We start from the raw sequence: 17,299 nt of genomic DNA, 5'->3' as shown, positions 1-17,299 counted from the left end.
CATGCAACTTTTCATGCATCTCGTAAGTCCAACTGAAGTAGTTACACTTTCTAAGCATATATATTTAATTCCAAATCGATCACTTTCGTTCAAGCTTCCAGTCAAACGGAAACGAGGCTGCTTTCAGCTCTGAATAATATATACGTTGTCATGACAACAGGTACACTATTGCCCGTCATATGCGATGAGAGGTTATGCCGCCTATTGGCTGTTAAAATATAGGACCGCTCTTTTGTTACCAGTGTCGTATAAGTATATCATGTAGATCTCTATGTCTAAGAACCTATTATTAATGGTCAATGTTGAATTATTTTTATCATACAGATAAGGCCATAAATAGTGTTTCCTTGTTCCTCGGTTTGTTTTTACAAATTTGTGAACGGGGAGATAATTTGGAATAAAAAACATGAAATTTTTTCATGCTTGATTTTTAGTGCGTTTATTAAAGGATAACGGGCACAAATTGTGTACACAATACGTTTCGTTATTAAATATAAATACTAGTGTTTTGGGAATGGGTGAAAAGGTCCTTTTTCTATGTGTTGTATTTCAAAGAAACATTTCTTTTCTTAAAAGGCGGTGCAGTAGCCTAGTGGTTCAAGCGCTAGCTCGACGCGCCGAACACACTGGTTCTATTCCAGACATGGGTACAACGTGTGAATGATAGCTGGAAATTTGATGTCGTAAAACCAATCAGCCTTTCTTCTTTCAATGAATATTCAAGATCGTTTACTTATTGTTTTTTTAGCTTTGCACGGACAAGTTCGGGTAGCTCATAGTTACCGCAACACGAGACTGTAGGCGTCTCCGGGAAACGCAATGACATGTTATGTTTAACGTTATCAAATCTTAAAATAATCCACTGTTCTCCTTTGAACATTGGTACTTCATGACTGAGATAATACCGATGTGACGTTACACTATAAACCCACTCCTTAGTTTAATTTATTGGCTACTTGAAGTGGGCTCTCTATTTTATGGCAGCCCGATACATCGCGTCCCTAATACTACTTCAGACGTTGTTTTAAATGTTGCACGTGCACTGACGCGAGTTCACGGAAATCTCATTTAACACTTTTTTTAGAACCGGGTCGAAATCGTTTCAATCTTCGAAAACTAATGCACTTTGACAGTACACGTGTTATATCCTTGAAAGAACGTCAGTAATACTCATTGGTTACCTGGAAAATCTTGCCACAAGATTTGTCTTTCACAAACTGTTATATACCTTGATTAACATGTCTAGACAAGAATAATTCGGTACGAACGGTTAAGTATAGTAAATGTATAGTACGGCGACTATCCAAAATTTAGGAAAAGGAAAAGTTTTGAACTACGTTTTCTCATGGCCTTAAAAAGATAGCATATTGTTTTGCCTTAGGGAGGCCTTGTGTTCTTCACTGTATACATTATAAGTGAGTGTGTTAATGCGTTAACGTTTGGCTTGACGCCTTCGTGTAACATGATTGGTTATATACATTGTCCCAACTTAGGGAATTGAACCAGAGATAAAATATCCAGAGTAAGCTGAAGATGTCATATTAGTGATTGGGCCTTCTAAAATGAACAAAAAAAGTAGGGGATCATGAATAGATTTGGGGATATTTTTAGGAAATTGTGTGTTCAGTCTTCACTACAAAAAAGATTTCCCAAAATATTCATGATTTTTTGTTCAGTATATATATATATATATATATATATATATATATATATATATATATATATGTACGTGTATATATCTATGACTAATATAAAACGGGGCGGTGTGGTAGCCTGGTGGTTAAGGGTTCGCTCGTCGCACCGAAGTCCCGGGTTCGATTGCCCACATGGGCACAATGTGTGAAGCCCATTTCTGGTGTCCTCCGACCTGATATTGCTGGAATATTGAAAAAAAATAGGACATACTCACTCACTCACTAATATACATAAAACGTCAATGACATCATTTCCATTCAGATGTTCTCACGCAAATACTATCTATATGTTACGGCTACTTTGCCTTAAGCATCACCATAACTGTATGACAAAGGTTCAGGCCGTCGTTCTGGGACAATCGTGCATTCATGACAAAGAAGATTTACGTCACGTGTGTGTGGCTAGCCACGGCAAAGCTTCTTCGATTGGTTGTATGTGACCAATGGCTGCAACTCGTATTATCCGATTATTCTTTCTCACGTTTCACGTTTCACGTTTAACACACACACGTGGGTATCCAGTTTCATAACCTGCAAACACGACAGTTTAGGTAATACCGCGATGATTGGGCAAAACTATTCACCTGTTCACCTGCGTGAGTTATCATGCTATATTAATCTTCTATAGGCCGGTGGCCAGTTACTGAAATACATTGTCTGTCTGTCTGTCTGTGCGTCTGTCTCTCTGATAGAACATGAAAAACAACCCTTATTTATTTTAATATTTCCCGAACTTCCATCTTTGTTTTGAAACTATTCACATATGACATCGTTCTTGGGCTTGTTTTAATACATTTCTAAAAATGTCACAACACCTGTTAAAATGTTGGTACCAGAGCACTACGGTCAAGTCGCGGTTGGTTGCATGTGATTATGTCGGATTAACGAATTTGTCGGAAAAACGAACTTAAGTGGTATCAACGTTCATGAACGAAAATTGGACAACTACACGATTGATAACAATCCAAACACGTTGTTCTGAAAATATGAAGAAGGAAATATTCTCAAGAGGATTATAAGTACCGAGTCATATGATGTACATAAACAGTAGAATCAGCTGAAAGGGTTGTCAAATAACTAGTAAACTATTACATTGTCATTGGATAATCGATTTTAGTTGTGGTATTTCAATATAAGTATATCACTCTGTGAAAAACAAAAGAAAATTTTTAAAAGAATACGCTAACATGAGTGAGTGAGTATTGTTTTACGCCGCTTTTAGCAATATTCCAGCAATATCACTGCGGGGGACACCAGAAATAGGCTTCACACATTACACCTATGTAGGGAGTCGAACCCGGGTACTCGGCGTGACGAATAAACGCTTTAACAACTCGGCTTCCCCACCGCCCCGATTTCGCTAAATTTATACAGTAAGCGAATATATAGTAAGCGGTGCTTAACAGTTTCCAAACGTTTGTATTCAGTGAATCCACGTATCGCCTTCCGAACGGATACTGCCTTTACATGTCGTACCTTACTTAATACCCATGATTCGTTTATAGGGACATTTGTAACTTAGGACGATTTTACTGGAAATGAATATTCGGATTGGCGGGTTTTCAGTGTTTAGGTCAATGTCATTTCAGCAGTAAACATTTATTCTTAATAAAGTCGCATATTACATTATTAAATACTCATTTCTAGTAGTGAAGATGTCGAAGGTGTCGACTTTTAACTGGAATGGTTCAGCATCCATCAAACTGTTATATCATGGGAATGACGCATCTTTGAAGAAAGGAAGACCCAAACAATTCTTTTTATATGTAATATAAAAATGAAATAGCTACATGTCTATAAATACAATCCCTCAAAACGAAGATAAAGTTTGCGATGTCTTTGACACAATAAATAATTTTGTATCCACTGTTACCGTCAACATTCACCCGTCGTTCCTTGAACTTCAGTGTTACAGGATATCATTTATCAATCCTGCATGCAGATTCGCCTACCAAACAAATTTCAAGTCACCCACGTAGTACCAACGTTCGTCGGTCATAGTTCGCGAAAGGTATATTGATTTTATTAAATTATTGATTAAGATAATCCGTTATCCGATAAACAAATTGTAATATATATATATATATATATATATATATATATATATATATATATATATATATTCGTAGTAATAACAGGTGTAATCTATTATTATAAAACCCGCTAGTGCTGTGACCTCTGGCCGATTCGCTACCTTAATTATTGCCTTGTCTGTCATTGACAAATCTATATTCCTAATCAATTCTAGTCACGCGTGGTCAATTACCATTATGTTAGCTTTATGGCATCATAAATTTCGCTGATATATCGATTGGTCTCGATATGTGTTTGAACACAAGTTGATTCAAGGCTCAGCGTTCTTGGGACGGTCTGACATGTAGTGCTATCTCGTTCAAACAAGGTTATTTTATTGCTTCGCTGTGACAAACAAACATACACAATAGAAGTAGTGTGGTGTGAGTGCGTTATTGTTGGTAAGGTAAGGTAATCTGTTTGAACGAATAGATGACAGGATGTCCTCATCCACTTTAAGTCATCATGAAAAAGATGCACATGTCAATCTTTCGTCATTTGTCGTTTCCATTTTTATCAATTTGCACTGCTATTCCAGCAATATCACGGTGGGGGACACCAGAATGTTTATGACGTATAGTACTAAACAAACAAACAAACAAACAAACAAACAATAATAATAATAATAATTATGACGACGGCGACCACGACGACGACGATGATGATGATGATGATGATATCTTGACACTGCATGCATGCATGCATGACTGGCTGATGTTCACTATTTAACGTGTGTATACGGCGGGGCCTATTGCGCACTGGATACGTACATGTTAAACCGAGCGATATATACACAAAGCTATGTTCGATTTGGCTTGTAGAAGAGCAACATTGGCATCATTCCAATAAACACTTCGCGGAACACTTGATGCGTATATACTACACTCCTCTGGTGTCACTACAGTGACATCTACCCCGCGGGGATCTATATTGATTCTTATGTAATACACTCCGTGTGTGTCGATCTATATTGATTCTCATGTAATACACTCCGTGTGTGTCGATCTATATTGATTCTTATGTAATACACTCCGTGTGTGTCGATCTATATTGATTCATATGTAATACACTCCGTGTGTGTCGATCTATATTGATTCTCATGTAATACACTCCGTGTGTGTCTATCTATATAAATTCTTGTGTAATACACTCCGCGTGTGTCGATTTATATTTTTTCTTATATAATAAACTCCGTTTATGGCGAGATATTAAACTTTAGTATTGTAGAAGAAGAATAAGTTTGGGTGTTATTTCACAGGTTCGCTTTATACGTGTCTTTGTTACATCCAACCAGTAGTGTTTTCAAAAACTCTACTGAACAACAAATGTTACAATATCATTAAATCAGATCTTTTACTATGGTCAAGGTTCGCTTAGGGTTCCCGAGACGTGATCGATTTGTCAGATCAGGTATTGAATCAGATTTGATTTTAATGAGCTAACAAATGTTCACCTGGCTGGAGGAGATATATAGTCACCGCCAAAAGAAACGCGAACCACAGGAACATATAGAAGAGTATGTACGTTAAGATGAGATGTTTCCAATATGTACCATTTAATGACAAAACTTACAATCAGTCAAGTGTTACCACAGAGAGTCTTTATTCTTATCACGATATGCTGCACGTGATTTCAAAAGTTTACACCCTAATCCTGCACAAGATAAAAGGTGCATCTCGAGTCATGGATCTATGACGTCACATGTGATGCGTTCATGAGCTTCGATTCACACAACATGCCAGTATGTTCGTTTGTGCGTCGAACCTCTAATATCTCTTGAAGTCTTCATGTATTAACCAACATGTATGGTACTGACGTGTCTTTCATATCTGTATAGCATGACCGGACAGGCCAGAGGCTTTGCTGGTCTTATAGGATGTATTTTTGAACGTACATGTGTATAACAGTGAACAAGAGGCATTTACAAGATTGCATGATTATACATGTAGCTGAAGAATGAGAATAGAAATTGCTCAATACAAGAATTGATACTGCTTGCGACCAAAAGGTTTACTAAAAAATGACAATTGTCAGGCGGGATATGTCTGTTCATCAACTATCAGACAGAAATTGTGACTGCAAAATATCTACATATGTGATACAAAATTATAAGCATCAGAAACAACAAGTCAACTTACCGACAGTCGCTTCTTGACGCCTTGCGGTATATCACACTACACACGTTCAAACAGGACGGACCACCACTAGGGCAATTCTGCATGGCTTATAGTTTTAAGCTGGGTATGTACCCGGCAGACAATGTGGAATATGTAGAGTCATGTCACAATGACTCACAATGCTCAATGAGTGATACCAGCGGAGGGCAATGATAATAACGGGCGACGTGTCAGTGGCTACGATCCAAGGCATTGATAGAATAGGTCTGAAGTGTAATTAACACCTCTAGCTATACGAAACAGTAGGGGGTGTAATTAACTACACTCGTTATGGTTAGTGTGTATGGCGTCCTTGTGGGTAGTTTGAGATGTAGCATTTGATATTGATGTTTCAGAGCAACAGTCTCATGATATGTGGGTTTATTTGTGCGATTCTTTGAATACAGTTGCATGGCTGATTTTATCCTTCCAGTAAAGTTGCTTGTTGATAATATTTTATCATTCCAAAGTAAAGTTGCTTATAGACAATACCTTATCATTCGAAAGTCAAGTTGCTTGTTGATAATATTTTATCATTCCAAAGTAAAGTTGCTTGTAGATAATATTTTAACATTCCAAAGTAAAGTTGTTTATAGACAATACCTTATCATTCGAAAGTAAAGTTTCTTGTTGATAATATTTTATCATACCAAAGTAAAGTTGCTTGTAGATAATTTTTTATCATTCCAAAGTGAAGTTTCTTGTAAATTATATTTTATCATTCCAAAGTAACGTTTCCTGTAGATAATATTTCACCCTCCCAGAGTAAAGTTTCCTGTAGATAATATTTCATCCTCCCAGAGTGGAGTTGCTTATAGATGAATTAATTTTCTTCCTGAGTAAAGTTGATTTTATTTTATTTAGTTGTATATTTGAATTACACTTACCATAAAAGGCATCAGCAGGGCGAAACGGACTTAAGCTATGGCTTTTCCAGCTTCTCGAAACAGTTGGACACCTACTTGGACTCAGTTTACTTGAGTGAGTTAGTGAGAGAGTTGGGTTTAACGCCGCTTCGAACAATATTCCAGTTATATCACGTGTCAAAGCCAAATGTGATGCAGATCTTAGACGTTTACAACATTGCAGAAAACCGAGAGCATGGGCATGATACTGCCGAACCTGGAAACATACTGTAACTGGGGCGAACCGGGATTCGAACCCACAATTATCGGTTCCTGGAGTGTCCAAGGGACGCAACTCCGCACAGCGGAACGCGGCGCCTTAGACGACAGGGATTATATAGATAATATAAACAACTTTACTTTGGAAGGTTTAAATCAGTTGTGATGACATCTTCACTATCATCAGTAATTGTAAGTCCCGTCATATCTACATAAGCGAGCGAGATGTATACGTGGAATAGGTAACTGAGACGTGCGTGTCCACTCAGCTACTCTAAAATGATCGTAAATATACTTTAATCCCTTCAGTCGTAAGAGATTAGTACTGGTATCATTTGTGACTACTTATCTTAAACCACTATGGTATTGCCTAGAAATAAGCTTCAAATGAATTATATATTAGCTACATAACTGTCATCCCCGATTACCACGTGTATTAAGTATTCATTCTGTGATGATAAATATCCTGCGGCTCAAACTCTGTCATAGCTTCCTAAAGGAGTGAATTGGGTTTAACGCCGCCCTGAACAATATACCAGTTATATGACGGAGTGTTAGCTTAATGTGGGAGAATAGCCAGAAGTGATGCATGCGTCCTAGAGCTCACATTGTGAAGTTTAAGAAGACAGCAGCCATGTTTGTTGTTGATGGGGAAGAAAGTTCGAAAAGGAATGTGTTGATGGTACTCGTAATCACGTGACAGAACGCACATCGAGACCGAGTGGCTAATGTTCCCGGTGCGGAGACCCGTGGGTGTGGTGCTGACAACAAAGAAACATAATCGAGCAGTGACGGGATTCGAACCCACAACCATAGGTTTCAGACGCAAACGCAACGCAACGCAACGCAACGCAACGCAACACTGCAGAGCGAATTGCGCCGACTTAGACGACTTAGCCACTCGTACCCATCTTCGTTTAGGAAGTGACGTCACCATTCTCAACTGTCCATTAGAAGCTTCACACAGATTTCCTCGTGGGTGTAATTTGATTGGACCGCTATTATTAGAGTCACTTGTTTCAAATCAGGCCCAAAACACAGCTTTGTGGTGAATGGGTCCAGGGTAGTTATAGAATGCAGTATTATACATTGCATAAACGAGGATGCATAACTTTGCATCGCTTATTCCTAATATTCCAGGATACACAGACATGTTTATTTATAATATGTATGTAAATTCAAGACGTCAACGCCAGAGAATAATCTCGATTACATGTTGAAACCGATTCAATTGGGCGTAAATTATATGAATGGATCACTGAAAATCAGTGATGACACCAGGTGTTCGCGAAAAGGTATGACATAATCAAATGTCCCTATCAAAAATATATATTTTAGTAGTAAAAATCACATGTTCATGTTGAGTGAGGGAGTTGGGTTTAACACCGCTTTTAACAGTATTCCAGTTATATCGCGGCGTGTCAGCTTAATGTGGGAGGAAAGCCCGAAGTGATGCAGGTCTCAGACGTTTACCACTTCGGTGAAATCCACGAGCACGGATATGGTGCTGACAAACCTAGAACCGGGATTCGAACCCAAAATCATAGGTTTCTGGCGTGCCCAAGGGACGCAACTCTGCACAGCGAATCGCTGTTCATGTGGAAAACATGTGGCTAATGTGGCTTTGATTATTGTTTTAATAGTGACATTAAGCCGTCATGGGTTAAGGATCCTGCCAGGGGATGTATATATCTTTGTGTAGTCTCCTGATCCTACTGAGTGTGTAGAGGGGATGAGGCCTTCATTTACCAAACACCAATTGTTCTGATACAGAAAATCACTGAAGTGTGATAATCCCCAGGGGTCATCTCGTCCACCTTGACATCAAGTATCGTGTGTGCATTGATCTGTGTAACACGTATCTTAATGGAAGCCCAGTGTCTACCGCCAAGGTCGGTATTCTGTATGTGATTACAGATCCAATTACACAACAGCTATTTATTAAATAGGGACTGTACACCATTGTCTGGAAGCCGTTTCAGTCTAGGTTAAGATGTTTCGTCATTGTGTTTAGACCCCTGCGGGATCTCGAGTTATATGTGATTATCGACAGCCTATGCGTGTCGTAAGAGGCTACCGAAGTGATCGATTTGTTAGGTTCGGGGATTTAGTTGATCGCGTGTCATCGTACCCCGACGACGTGGATCGTTGCTCATAATATCAATCGCTTCATTGTCTGGTCTAGAAGTGATTATTTAGAGGCCGCCGTCGCATAGCTGGACTATTGCTGAGTGTGGCGTTAAACAACAAACAAAACTTGTGTTTGTGCCGAGGCTCCTATTGGCCGTTTTTAAAATCATAATAGAGAGTTCTCTCCCTTACCTACTGAGTTCCCTCGCATTAATGTTTGTGTCCCATCACAGTTCGATTAGTGACCGGTGTTTAAAAGATATTTTCTTCCGTCTAATCGTGGTTATCAATAACGGCTAGACTGAAATTGATCACATAATGAGTTTGCAGATAACCAAAGTAGTGTTTCCACGACTTATAACGACTCAGTTTATAATAATTGCTGGGGGTGCCAAATTGCCCGATCCCAGTGTCCCTTTACAAGAAATACACTAAAGATTATACATTAATATCACAGTTTACTCGACCATACACCGTTTGCCATTGTTCCATATAGTGCTGACACTCCTTTTGAAGGAACAGTGTTATCCCCAAAATTTATTATCAGATATACATGTATATGTTCGTATAGAAGCCCATGTAAGTCGATGTTGTTGTTGCTATGTTTTGTTTGGTTCATTTTTGGATGGTTGGGTTCTGGTTTGTTTGTTTGTTTTTTATTGTTTGGTAAATTTTGGTTTCGAGTTTTGGCTCCGGGCTCCCAAATGCCACAAGCATTTTTATATATTTTATGCACTTCATGTGCAGGTGTTTCATTGTGTGACCAGGCCTAGGCATGTTGAAACAGCAGACTTAAATAATGCACCATGTTACAATGTGTGAACTAGACCTAGGCATGACTGACTGATTGACTGATATAGGAGATTTAACGTGCGCTTTCCGACTTTGCGTATTTCGCACACGGATGTGGCATGTTGAAAAAGCAGACTTAAATAATGTACCGGTGTTACAATGCGTGACCAAGCCTAGGCATTGTTTATTGATATGGGACGAGAAACGGGATATATTGTTTACGCTGCCTAACCGTGTGAGCAGTGAGTTGCAAGAAAAACAAACAAGAATTAGAGATAAGACCAAAAACTATATGACTTACTTAGGTACCTTTATTGATTACCATAGTCCCCCTGAGGTACTTTTTGCCAGGAGATAGCAGACGCTTATTTAACCCTTGATCGCGACGTGAGGTAACAAATTATATGACGGTATATTTTCGACAGTTTGAAGGAGCATATATAAAGACCCTACAAAGCACATGCTTAAGAGACCACAATCCCTACAGCAGCTATATAAAACATACAAATCGATTCTCCAGTCTACCTGCAAAGCATGATATACATTGTGTGACTGAATGTTTCCACGTATAGTCCAGCTTTTATAACACGATATATGTGGCAATGCATACGTTCTGAACATGTTTTAAGCATGACCGCTTATCTCATGCATATCATGTTGCGTGCACCAGACTAGTGTTTATTACAAATCCCAGAGCATATATCTAACAATCATCCCAATTCCACGCTTATATCCTCTTCAGCTCTAGGTCAGAAACTAAGAGACTTGAGGATTCTCTAATAAGGATTGACCTATAACAGTCCAGCACAGACTCGTTATTGTGTGGTTTCACGTTGAATTCCAAGAGTAATTATGAAGAAATACAGACTGTTAGTTGTTTATCGCCGCACTCAGCAATAAATCAGGGCGGGCTCAAATCCAACCAACTGGTGGCTGATATTATGAGCAACGCCTACATCACGGCGACCTTTATACAATCAAGTCTGGACTAGACAATACAATGAATGATATTATCAGCAACGATCCATGTCGTTGGGGAACGATGACCTACAAGCAACCAAGACACCGAGCCTAACCACCTGAACGATTTCCATCGCCCCTTACAACCGGCATTGGTTGTTAGGAACCTATTCAGACCCGAAATCCCCACGACCTGAAACCTCTTAAAATCTCCCAAGTCAGCAAAACCTACCGTCCAGTACGGTGTAAAGAGTGGTCCGGATTAGAATGATTATAGCAGGAGATACAGGTATGATTATAGCAGGATATATATACAAATGATTATAGAAGAAGATATAGAAATGATTATAGGAGATTTTAGCAGGATAAATAGAACTGATTAAAACAGGAAATATAGAAATGATTATATCAGGAGATGTAGAAATGATTATTGAAGGAGATATAGAATGATTAAAGCAGGAGAAAAAGAAATGATTATAGAAGGAGATACAGGTATGATTATAGCAGGATATATACAAATGATTACAGGAGGAGATATAGCAATGATTTTAGCAGGAGATATAGAAATGATTATAGCGGGATATATAGAAATGATTAAAGCAGGAGAAAATGAAATGATTATAGGAGATACAGAAATGATTCTAGCGGCGGGAGATATAGAAATGATTATAGCAGAAGATAAGAAATGATTATACCGGGGGAAATAGGAATGATTATAGCGAGATATATAGAAATGACTATAGCAGGAGAAATGAAATGATTATAGGAGATATAGAAATGATTATAACGGGAGATATAGAAATGATTAAAGCAGGAGATACAGGATTGATTATAGCAGGAGATATAGAAATGACTATAGCAGGAGATAAAGAAATGATCATAGCAGGAGATACAGGTATGTTTATAGCAGTAGATACAGGAATGTTTATAGCAGGAGATACAGGAATGATTATAGCAGAAGATAAGAAATGATTATACCGGGGGAAATAGGAATGATTATAGCGAGATATATAGAAATGACTATAGCAGGAGAAATGAAATGATTATAGGAGATATAGAAATGATTATAACGGGAGATATAGAAATGATTAAAGCAGGAGATACAGGATTGATTATAGCAGGAGATATAGAAATGACTATAGCAGGAGATAAAGAAATGATTATAGCAGGAGATACAGGTATGTTTATAGCAGGAGATACAGGAATGTTTATAGCAGGAGATACAGGAATGGTTATAGCAGGAGATATAGAAATGATTATATCAGGAGATACAGGAATGATTATGGCAGGAGATATAGAAATGATTATAGCAGGAGATACAGGAATGATTATAGCAGGGGATACAGAAATGATTATAGCAGGAGATATATATATATATATGATTATAGCAGGAGATAAAGGAATGATTATAGCAGGAGATATAGAAATGATTATAGCAGGAGATACAGGAATGATTATAGTAGGAGATACAGGAATGTTTACAGCAGGTGATACAGGAATGATTATAGCAGGAGACACGGGAATGGTTATAGCAGGAGATAAAGAAATGGATTTAGCAGGAGATACAGGAATGATTAAAGCAGGAGATACGGGAATGATTATAGCAGGAGTTAACGAAATCATTATAGCAGGAGATACAGGAATGATTATAGCAGGAGTTAACGAAATCATTATAGCAGGAGATACAGGAATAATTATAGCAGGAGATACAGGAATGATTATAGCAGGTGATACAGGAATGATTATAGCAGGAGGTTCAGGAATGATTATAGCAGGAGATACAGAAATGATTATAGCAGAAGATACAGGAATGATTATAGCAGGAAATACAGGAATGGTTATAGCAGGAGATACAGGAATGATTATAGCAGGAGATACAGGAATGGTTATAGCAGGAGATACAGGTATGATTATAGCAGGAGATACAGGAATGGTTATAGCAGGAGATACAGGAATGGTTATAGCAGGAGATACAGGAATGATAATAGCAAGAGCAAATGAAATGATTATAGCAGGAGATAAAGGAATGATTATAGCAGGAGATAAAGGAATGATTATAGCAAGAGAAAATGAAATGATTATAGCAGGAGATACAGGAATGATTATAGCAGGAGATATAGATATGATTATGGCAGGAGATATAGAAATGATTATAGCAGGAGATACAGGAATGATTATAGCAGGAGATACGGGAATGGTTATAGCAGGAGATACAGGAAGGATAATAGCAGGAGATACAGGAATGATTATAACAAAAGATACAGAAATGACTATAGCAGGAGTTAACGAAATTATTATAACAGGAGATATAGAAATGATTATAAGCAGGCGATACAGAAACATGAAATAAACATTAGGTTGAAAGAACTACGTGTATTATTATTTATCAAAGTATATTCGGGACCGTAAGTGTTGCCAAAAATCAGTTGTTAGTCGAGTCCGCCTTCAACGGGTTCCACTGTCTATATCTAGTTAAGGGGTATGTCACTTAAAGGATGTCCAGAATGACGAGGTTTTTAGTAATAACAGAGTAAAATCGTTGTTTTAGATGTTATTTTTCGAAAGGTGAAGTTGCCATAGTTACAGGGTCTGAACTGTCCATGATCAACGGCAAATGATATAGTAACTCCACGACATTTCATGTGAGTATTCATTGCTTGAATATTAATGATAGTTCTGCAGTCCAAGCACGTTTGGTATTTCTATGGTAATGTACACCTGAATTATTAAATGCAACAGATATTTTGAACTCTACAGCCTATTGCCAGTCTTACCCGCCCTTCTTCCCTGTATTATTAAACAACTTCATTTCATTCAATTTCAAAATTTTAATGTCGATACGAGCCACATAACAGAAAAGGTCAAATATTTCGGAATGCATAGTTATATTTCTAATTATAGAACTAATTATCTCTTTTCTATATGAACAATTACAAAATCAGTTTATTTTAACGAATATTTGCCAAGTATACCATCCTGAGGTATTTTTTTTATAATTATAACTAAATGTTTTTGTTTCTTTGTATTTTATTAATTCTCGTAAATTAAACATTCTCATAAATATTACAAACACATTCTGACAAACTGTAAAAGAAGATTTGAAATATTCTATCTATCTATCTATCTATCTATCTATCTATCTATCTATCTATCTATCTAACACAGAATGTTTCTACCCTTACAGCAACAAGATGTCATTCTACGTTGATTTAAGGATAAACAAAACAGCAGCTGCTTTCGCCACAGCTAATATTATATCAATCGCATCGTGAAGGTTGTTCCTATTTGCAGCTTTTGTCACATATATAATACTGAAAACCTACCTGTGATATTGAGCTGTGTCTTAGTCCAGTAAGTAAATCCTTATTTATCCGCTGGTAATGCACATTGAGGAGCGTGCGAGTCGTGTTGGATCCGCTTCAGCACAACCCGGCGTGGTTCACCTGTCCGTGACGTCACAACAACATGGACGTCGATAATGAACCAAGCCAGCTCGACTGATATATATTCACCTGAACTTCTTTGTGATTATTTATTCATGAATCTTAAAGACGGTATTGATGCAAATGTTTTTTGTCTATTGTATGCGTAATTGCTTTGTTTGAATATACAGATGTATATTCTTTCAGTTTTTGTTGCATGCATGTTCGCAGGGGAATGTGTGGTTGTTTGATAGTACAAAGGTGTGGGAATACACCTTAATTAAATTTATTCATTTGCGTTTTACTCTTGCAGACTGTATTCAGGGTAGCGTTTTATATAAAAAGGAAAACTTTGAAATGTTTTCTGTTTTAGTTTCATCCGTTATATCATAATCATTCAGTGTGCATTGTAAAGATAAATGCTAGAAGTGCTGTGAGAAGTAAGGGTCGCATACATTGTGTATAATAATAAACTGATTTGTATAATATCTGGCACATTTTTGTTTGTGCCCTTCAACATTTCATGTCATAAGTATATAGCCTTTCATGTTTCAGCGACCGCCATGTTCGATTCCCCGCGAATGGTTTATCAACATTGAGTGAATGCTGCATAACGCCGCAGTCAACAATATTACAAATATATCTATGTTGGCTGTAAAAATCGAGTCTGGATCAGGCACACCAGTGACTAAGCGTAAGTAACTACCCACGCCATCGGGCATGATGATACACGGAGCCTGACCACCCCATCCTCATTTTGGTAGGCTCGTACGACAAACGTGGGTCACTGGGGACCTATTGTAACCCCCAAAGGTACATCATCGTCATTCTTGTGATGATTCCCATCTAAATAAGACCCGTGAATTCGGGGTAGAATAGGTCTTTAGCAACCCATGCTTGCTGTAAAAGGCGACTTTGCTTGGGGTAAGAGGCGACTAACTGGATCGGGTGGTCAGGCTCGTTGACTTGGTTGATGCATGTCATCTTATCCCAATTTCATGGATCGATGCTCATGATGTCAATCACTGGATTGTCTGGTCCAGACTCGATTATTTACAGACCGCCGTCATATACCTGGAATATTGCTCAGTGCGGCGTAAAACAACAAACAAACAAACAAAATGTTTATAATGGATCATACCATTCCTGGTTCTTTTTAACCAATGAACCCCATCCCTTATCTCATCAATAACCATTCGGGTCAACTCGACACATTTCATTATTTACAAAACACCTCGGATAGCGATGGCGTAGTGATATTGCACTGTAAACCGCACACCGACCGATCGATCCGCATATAGTTCTCATACATGTATGTTGTACAACATAATGACCGATGTTAATTTGACAAATGTATGCTTAATAGAAATATGGTATACAATCTGATATCGAGCAATATTTATATAAGGATCGCGACTCTCGCCAGATTGTGTTGTGTAATAATCACGTAAACTAGTGAAACTAGTAACGTCATTTCCAATATATATTCCTCCCTGGGTTGGCCGAGATTACCTGAAGATTGAGGTGAGCCGAGTCATCAGTCGGAGGTCTAAAGATAACAGGGATGAGTAGATGAATCTTTCGATCATGGACATTACAAATACCCGCGTAATTTAAGACAACGAAACCTAAGACAATTCCTATTTACACAGTACATAATTATTCAATTAAAATATATAAAACTTCACATTTATATAAATAAATAATTGTTAACTTATTCTGTAAATATCATTTTTCTTGATGAATAAACAGAAAGCACCCGTCATCGCAAGCCATTTCTGTAGCTTGTGAGAGAGCGAGTTGGGTTTAACGCCGCAATTAATACAGTACCATTTGTATCTTGGCGTGTCAGTTTGATGTGTTTAAAGAGAAGCCCGTACTTTTTATAGCAACAGGTATAAATACTAGATCTACCCTCCAAGGACAGAAAACAGCACACACGCATGTAGGTGAAAGGTGACACGCGAATACATTATAAATGATCTCTTTGTTAAACAAATATAACCCAATCTCCTTGCTCAAGTACAACCTGCAAAATTCATCGATTTTTATCGATTTGATACCATCCACGATCTGATCATTTTCTCTTTGGTCTGCTAGTTCTGCCTGAGAGGTTGTTGCGAAATATGTCCACCCAAGCGGCCACGGCACGCGAAGTTCTTGAACAGGTTTTTTGTTATCAGTAGAAAAATCAATCATAGCATGGTACTACCTGTTTCTGCCTGGAACACTGGGCCATATAGTCGAGTGTGAGAAGATCATTATATCCAACAGTTCCCACGAAGTGTGAACACAAGCTTCGTAGATTCCACTGTTCTATTTTCATGTCTAGAGTTATAAAAGAAATAATACATTACCTTAGATTTTTAATGCAAAAATTTCATATCGATGTTATGTTCATATGTGATATGGTTTATGCGAGCTATGGGCAATAAGATGTATGCATTTATTTCAGCATAATCGAATATTGTTTCGCACTTTGGCTTCATTATATCCGTTTTGGAGTTTGTAACTGTAAATTATGAATGTAATTGTTAATTAAGTGATTATATAGATTATTGGACCCAACTTCATCCAATACATGCGAAGCCTCCATTCATGTTTCGACAGTGATGGAGTTTTGACTTAAAGGGGAAGTGTACACGCAAAAAACCCTTTCTAAACAAAACGCAATTTTAGAATAAGTTAGTATCTGTGTTTGAAAATATAAACTCATTTTTTTCACAGTGAAAGTAGGAAGCTCCCAATAGTGTGAAAATGATATGCCGTTATGAGGCCTTCGTTTTTCGAGCTAAACAGGCCTGAGTTATCCCCCTTAGATTATGACGTAATTGGTGCCAATTCAACTTGGTCCCTGTCTATTCTCAACGCAAAAGATATCAAGTACCAGTTTGCGGTAAAACAACATGGCCTACGACACATTCCGGCGCAGTGGTGACTCAGCATAA

General features: G+C 37.8%; 1 protein-coding gene across 2 annotated transcripts in view; it reads right to left on the bottom strand.

The window, feature by feature from the left end:
* The window catches only part of LOC124138797 (choline transporter-like protein 1), a 40,924-nt gene extending 26,539 nt beyond the window's left edge, over window positions 1-14,385 (bottom strand). The window contains exon 1 of one of the 2 annotated variants that reach the window (XM_048399729.1): window positions 14,253-14,385. The gene's annotated coding sequence lies outside the window, so the exon portion shown is untranslated. Of the gene's footprint in view, window positions 1-5,905; window positions 6,058-14,252 lie in introns of those variants that run through there. The other variant, XM_046505667.2, reaches the window with a different exon arrangement.
* Between the last annotated feature and the right edge of the window lie 2,914 nt (window positions 14,386-17,299).

Source organism: Haliotis rufescens, unplaced genomic scaffold, assembly GCF_023055435.1.
Source record: "Haliotis rufescens isolate VD_foot unplaced genomic scaffold, xgHalRufe1.0.p SCAF_2, whole genome shotgun sequence".
NCBI classification, from domain to species: Eukaryota; Metazoa; Mollusca; class Gastropoda; order Lepetellida; family Haliotidae; genus Haliotis; species Haliotis rufescens.
Note: the sequence above shows the minus strand (reverse complement) of the source record. Positions and strands in the feature narration are given on the sequence as shown.